The sequence below is a fragment of the Dermacentor silvarum genome, chromosome 9 (assembly GCF_013339745.2).
Source record: "Dermacentor silvarum isolate Dsil-2018 chromosome 9, BIME_Dsil_1.4, whole genome shotgun sequence".
In the NCBI taxonomy this organism is placed as follows: domain Eukaryota; kingdom Metazoa; phylum Arthropoda; class Arachnida; order Ixodida; family Ixodidae; genus Dermacentor; species Dermacentor silvarum.
The window spans coordinates 66,093,587-66,100,783 of NC_051162.1; the positions used below are offsets into that span (position 1 = coordinate 66,093,587).

Below are 7,197 nucleotides of genomic sequence, written 5' to 3' on the forward strand. Positions count from 1 at the left end.
GCAGACGACGCGACTACTTTGTTGCGCGCGTGCTTGTGGAGAGAAACTTGCGCTCGTATTAGAGATGGAGCTGTGAAATAAATGCGCAGGTTGCACTCGTGTTTGTTCATGATGTACAGGGGTGATGGGAAGAAACGCAAACAGTGCGGCGCGATGTTTTCATCCTGCTGTGACCCTGGTGGAAATAAAATGTGGTTGATCCCTCCTATATAGGAATCGGTATAGAACACGAAAGTGAAACGTGTCTTCACAGAAGTAGTGTAATGTTTATTGCACATTGATATATAATGTCTATTGGTGTTTTGTGGCTAAAGCGCCCTTAGGCGTTGATGCACCCACGCTGACGCCTGGTGGCACGTCTCCTCCATCACGACTACCAACGTCGATGACCATGAGCAACCGTCGTGCATATGGAAGCTGCACTACGCTGCACACGCTAGCACAACGCGAAAGACGAAGCACGTAACTGACACACTAATACAACGCGCAAGACAAAGCACGTAACTGAATCGTCACCGAGTCAAATCAGCGCGTACAGCGCGTCGTAATTGCAGCCTCCGCGATCAACTTCAGAAACATTTTCAGAGCTAATTGCGGAGGCCACGCTCCGCTGTGCTGAGTACGGTGAACGCCACCTAGGTGGCGTTGGTAGTGCTTCTTGATGCGAGCGTCCCTTCGAATGCTGGCATCGAGGCGTCGTAGTGCTGAGACCACCGAAGCGTTCACTGTCGGTGCGCGTTAAGGCCCGACCACATTCGGCGTTTTCCCGGCGTTTCCTGGCGTTTCGTCACCCGGCGCCGCTCAGCGTCGACGCTAAGGGAGGCGCCAAGCCGAAACGTCGTACTCAAGGCACACCAGAAATCTCGGCGCCGGCGCCGCCGCCGGAAGCGGCTCGATGAACGCCGACGTGGCGCCGACCAATCAGCGCGTGGCCGCGGCCGCGCTGCTGGCAACTTTTTCAAGCGACTTCCGCAGCAACCATTTCGCTTGCGTGCCACCATGTGGCGCCAGTGTCTCGTCGGCGAGGTGGCGCCGTCTGAGGAAAGCAGCCGCTCGTACCTTCGAGCGCGCTGCCGTGAATGTTTTTGTGGTGTGTGCCGCAGAACTATAAACAGGGCTTAAAACCTTAATCGGGAACCCTACTCATAGTTCACTTGAATGACATTGCACACTGCTTCTGGTTAAATCTGTCTGGTCACATTGTGCGACGCTGGACTGGCGCTGTTTGCGTGCGTCTCATGTGGCTGGGTGACCTCTCCGGCGCCGTTAATGCAACGACGCCGAGAGACGCAACGGCAGGAAACGCCGGTGAAACGCTGAATGTGCGCCGGGCTTAGTGTCATAATGCAGTACTTCTCTTTTCTGCTCGTAGGCGGCGGCACCGCCCCGAGCAAGAGCGCGGGTACACGGAGGAGTGTTAGATATATAAGGCGCGTCTGTGTAGCTCTCTGCAAATGCGTTTGTGGCGCAATGGGTTAAACGCTCGGCGATCTATCGTCGCGGACCGAGAGGTCGTGGGTTCGATTTCCAAATTTTGCATGTTTGTGGAACTTTTTCTTCTGGTTTCTTTCTTTGTATTATGTTTTATGACGTATTTCCGTGACGGAAATACGTCAGTGAAGTCTTGGTGGACCCCGGCATAAAACACTTTCGTGTTAAAAAGATGGTAGAATAGTTTTATTCTAGTGGCTTCTAGTTATCATGCAGGCTGCAACCACTCGAAAAGAAATGCGAAATATCAGAGAATGTAGGTGCCGCACTGTTCGCGTTTCTTTCCATCCCCACAGTACATTGAAAGCAAGCAACACGAGACATATTGTGCATACTGGACATTTCACTTAGGCCCCCAGCTGTGAGATCAAGCTCACAGTTTCAGGGTCTTTCGTGACAGCGGCTTTATTGCGAACACTTTGGCGACGTCTTGTTTGTCTGTCGCTTTCAGAGCGAAATTGGTGAATATTGGGCGAAAGAACTTCGTAAGCAACAATTTGAGCAAATTCTCTTGGTGCCCTGGCTTCGAACACATCAAAGCTTTGTGCTCGCGGAGGATTTCGGTAGCATTGTTCACAGCCTCCTTTAGAGGATGATGCATACGCCTTCTTCTTGCTAGAAGAACTTCGACGAACTCTGTAGTGCGTAGAGAACATCTAGAAGTTGTGCGGACGGGTAAAGAAGTCCACCGCGGTCTTGGTGTTTAATGAGCGAGTCCGATGGTGTCGAGGCGTTTGGCTTTGTTAAGAGCGCGAAGCACTCCACACATTCGAAGTTTTCTCGTACGGCTCTTGCGAGGTAGCCACCAACCATAGCCAATGCGGCCACATCTGGAGTGGGAAGTAGAGGCTTATCTCGGATTAGTCGCTCTATGAGCTCTCTAAGTGCATCTGCAGGGAATTCCTTGCTGGTTTGCTCCCTTGTGTTTTTCTGTTGCGGCAGCGTTGACAAGCAATCACTCTCTTCTGCTGCCATTATGTTGCTTGTACTCGACGCCGATGCGATACCGGTCTTGAGGGTTTTCTCAATGCCTGTGAGCACGGCGCGGACGTCCGTTTGGTCATTTGATCCTGCTGATTTCCTGGGCCAGCCAAAGAACGACTCGATTGGGTCCGATAACATTTTCCTCGTCAAAACGAAGTGAAAAGACATCTCTTCAAGAAGATATCTAATGCACTCAACGTTAGAACGAGTTGTGATCACAAGACCTTCATAAGTCTCTTTGGTTAGAAAGTTCTTTGCCAGGCACTGACTTTTGAGATCGGCCAGGTAGTCGAGGAAGCTTGTCTCCAGCCAGATTAGTCGTTCATCGCCTGCAGATTCAAACTGCTTGCAGTCAGCATTCTTCTGATGTATGTGCTGGGTACAATTACTCACGTCCATGAGCACGAACCAGCGGTGCACGGTGTCCATAAATTGCACCGTCGGTCCGACACCCGCGAAGCTTGCGTTGCACGTGTGGCCCGCCTGCTCTTGCAAGAGCTTCATAGCAGATGTCACGGGAGGAGAAAAAACTTGCACTGCTCTCTGCACGTTCATTTTTTACATATTCGTAGGGAATACGTGCTTTCTCGTCTAAAATCGTACTGGCTTTACAAGGCTGCCTTGCTGCATTCTGTAGAGGCTCTTCAAGTGGTTCACTGATATTTCGCCGCCTTTCCAGATGTCACGGGACAAAAACTGTGATCGCACGTTTTTGATCAGGTGGCACTGATCGAATGCAAGAAAGAGCTTTCGATTCGGTTTGCCAGGGTGGTCAATGCAATGCTTGAGGCTTCCGTTGCACAGAAGTTGCATAGCCAAGACATTGATCTTGTGGTTGTCTGTGACAATGCGCACGACGAAAAATCCAATTTCTTGAACTTCCTTCAGAACGTGTCTCATGAGCATGTGCAGCTCACGGCCAGTGCAGTTTCTCGCGAAAAAGTACGCCACGGGTATTTGAACGAAACTGAAAGGCCGTTAAGGACGAAACACAAGAGTGAGTTGGGTCAGCCCCAGGCTCATTTGTTGTTTCTTTGGGAAGTTGACACCATAGTCCACTATCGCGATGAAGGCATCTCTTTGCTTGTGATACAGCTAGCCGTTGCTTTGACGGCATTTCGTCTACAATTAAAGAGCATGCCCTCGCATTGCAACGAGGGATGAGAAGCGAGTTCTGCAGACAGCCTTTGCTTCACGAGTTCGGTCTGTCCAACTTCTCCACAGTGATGAAGCCCATAAAGCGCTCGAGGGTTACTTCGACAGGGCAGCCGGAAGAATACCTGTGTCCTTACGTGTTCCGTATGCACGAGTCGAGAGGTTACGCAAAACCACAGCATGGCGCACTTGTCACTTCAGACACGTTGGTTTCTTCTTCGCGAAATTCTGAACTTGTTCCTACTAATATTGAAGCAGCCAGCTCTTTCTCTTTCGCTTTCTCCACAACTTGCAGGAATGCAGACACAGTAGCATTCTTCCTTGAGCTTTTGCAGTTCCTGTTTGTACTTGTCGACGGTGTTCTTGAGTCGCTCAATTCGCGCGTTCGAGTCTCGCTCCTTACGTGTCCACTTTCGTTTGCCCATTGCCGAAACCGAGAATAATGACGACACCTGCACAGCTCTGTCCACCTGCACGATCGTAGTGATGCAGCGCTCGCTTGCGCCGCTTTCCAGAGGTAGCGGCAGTTCGGTTGCGGAGCAGTACATCAGTGATAACTCTCGAGAGGCGACGTCGACGGACGGCAAGTCATTGAGAGGAAGTGAAGGAGACTCCAGTTGGCTCTCAACTGCTCTTCGTTTCGGCGGTGGTGTGTTCACTGGCGCAGCTGCCTCACGTTTTCCCACAGACGCGTCGCTTCTCTCTCTATTTTTCGGAGGCTGCAGGTACGCAGGATACTCTTCAAAAATGCTGGGAACAGCGTCGTTCTTGAGTTTGCGAATTTTGCAGCCCTCCTTGAAGTCGGAGGAACCGAAGTGTCGGCTGCATACAGTCGAGTGACACGACGTCGTATTCGGTGTCCAGTCGTCCGAGAAATGACCTTTAGCCATTTCTCTCGCAGTTCCCGATAGCTTGGTATCTCGTGGAACGATATGCCCGGCGTCCGTTGTTTGCTCGACAGACTTGCAGCGTGGTACGCAGCAGTACGGCATCTTGTCGGGCGCAGGGCACCCCCAACTGATTCCACACCGCGGATTAGAAAACCCAATCGGTATGTCGAAAGCAATGCAGCATAAATATTGTCACGTAGGTGACGGTGAGCTGCCTGGCACGCAGGTAGACAGAAATTAACACTGCGTCGACGATGAACTTAATATAGAATTTATTGGGCGAACTTGTGCCCCTAAAGCAAGCGAACTCGGCAACAGCGAAAACAGCAAGCGCGCTTACGGCGTTCATCGGACTCTGGCAGCACGAGCGGTGGACCCGTATTTATACCCTCTTGCGTCCAAGATCGAAACGCGTCAAGCGACGCCACTCGCGTAGGGTGCCTCGATGCCCAGCGCCGCCGTCCAGGGTGGAGACAACCCCGCTGGCGCCGCCATATTGTGTCACACGAGCTGAGACTCAGCTACGCTTGCGTTCATAAAGTGTTACTCGCGGCGCGCTTCCAAGTGCTTTGTCATGATGAGGATTTTTTTATCGGTGTCCCATCTGCATATCTTTATAACCAATAGCCGTTAACTCGTCGAAGGTCGAAGACGTAAATGTATGGCGCCGGGAACAAGTTGCCTAATTCAATCACATTTAATATGCCGTGTGTATGTTTAAAATACGCACTATTTTTTTTTGCGCTTCGATGCTTGGTATATAAGGTTTGCGACCCCCTGTGTGTGGAAGTTTTTCTTTTTTGCTGTTGTATTTTGGTTTACACGTCACGCCTCCTTTACCGTAGCCAGCCACTCGCGCACGGCGGTTAGTTTCCCTTGCGTTGCGCGTGCTCTTCGCGTTCGTTGCAATTATTTGACGATATCTACGCGCAATTTTTGCTTTTTTTGCCCACAAAACTGTGTGCTGACAGGATTAAGCTGGTGTAAAAATAACTGCGATGTGAAAATAAGGTTTAGTTAGTGATGTAGAGAAACATGTAACGTAACTTGTCTGTGTCAATCTTGCGTAGTACACACAAGAAACCAAACTGATGCACAAAATACATTTACTTATAATGTCTAGTACAATCAATCATGAAAGAGATATGTACATGAAAAATTATATGTACTGTGTGGCGCCTGAAGGTTATGTTGAAAGACGAGATAAAAAAATTAATTCGCAAGGTAGGCTCGACACACAATTCGGGATAGAGAGAGTTTTTTTTTATTTATTCATTACATGGGGGGGGGGGGTTGAAGTGAGTACATCAACCTTATTACACACAATATAAATCGAAAACAAGAATGCAAACAAGAAAACGCAACCGCGGGTAATATTAATCAAGATATCCAGCCAGATATCCAGCCAGAATACATACATCAGCTACCATCGAATACGTCGCATCAGCCAAACACATCGATGGCGAGTACAGAACATTTCATAAATAACCATTAGAACACTGATAACTACATTGAAAAAATAAACAACACTGCATACATATCACGTACAAAAACCGTAAATGAAACTAAGACAGTCAAATACAGATTAGCAATGTTTTTCACTTCGAAAATATAGTCCATGATGATGTAGGGCTGTTGACTTTAACAGACGGCGCCCATCCTGTCGATTTCCCTCGTACTAGTCCTCTTCAAAGTGTTTCTAAGTACAGGTAAAACAACAAAAGTGATTATTGATATGAAAAGTTGCCTTGTAAATACAGAGAACCCATTACAGTGCTTAAAAATAAATTTTAGCAGAAGCAATGCTGTATTACCTCGCTTCACACGTTTCGAAGAAATGCACAGGCTACAACAGACACCATGCCAGAAAGCGCCGAAACATTTTGGTCCCATGATGCCCCTTAACTCTACTACACCTGGGCATACCGTGCACAGGCATTTAAAGACCGTCACAGTACCCACTACGATCGGGAATGAGCACGAATGACCATCGGCTTACGATCACCACGCTACAAATATGTACAAGTCTAAAAAATGAGCTATGTAACGTAACACCCTGAGGTCCGCAAGATATCTCCTGAGAAATCAGAGAAAAGCACAATGTTTCACTTACCACGTACAAAACAGCCGCTCTCCCCAGACGAAGCACTGCGTTCTTTAGTCCCAAATAACCAGTACCGAAAAAAGAAAAAAAAAAAAAAAAAAAACAAGAGACACACACGATGTGTGCTTCCCGTGAAAAAGGAAAATAGGTGGCTTACGTGACGATTCGTAGCTAATGTAAGACTATTTCGCGGCTAAGCATCTTCGTCAGTCCTTAAAATAAGGGTACAGACTGCGCCCATCAAAACGAAAAAAGCCTATGCGACGCGCGCTCGCAAACCATACGCTACTCAGACAGCATCGGTGCAGTGCTTACTTAGTTCGTGAGCGAACGTAGGTACGTGAGCGAGGATCAGAGAATACTTTCTTATTTAAATGAAAAACACGGTGCGGTAGTCTAAAGATTCTTGACACTTACCTCGCAAATGCAGGAGTTATCCGTTGCCTTCCAGTGATCGCGCTTTACTTGGGCTTCCCATCTCTTCTGTCGCTCTGGGTCCCGGGGGAAGTGAAAACAACGCAGTCCTTTACGCGTCGATCCGGCGCACTTGGGAACACAACAGCCCGTCATGTC

At 48.8% G+C, this 7,197-nt stretch overlaps 1 pseudogene; it reads right to left on the reverse strand.

Moving 5' to 3' along the window:
• Window positions 1–1,864: 1,864 nt before the first annotated feature.
• Window positions 1,865–3,105, reverse strand: LOC125940243 (uncharacterized; annotated as a pseudogene).
• Between the last annotated feature and the right edge of the window lie 4,092 nt (window positions 3,106–7,197).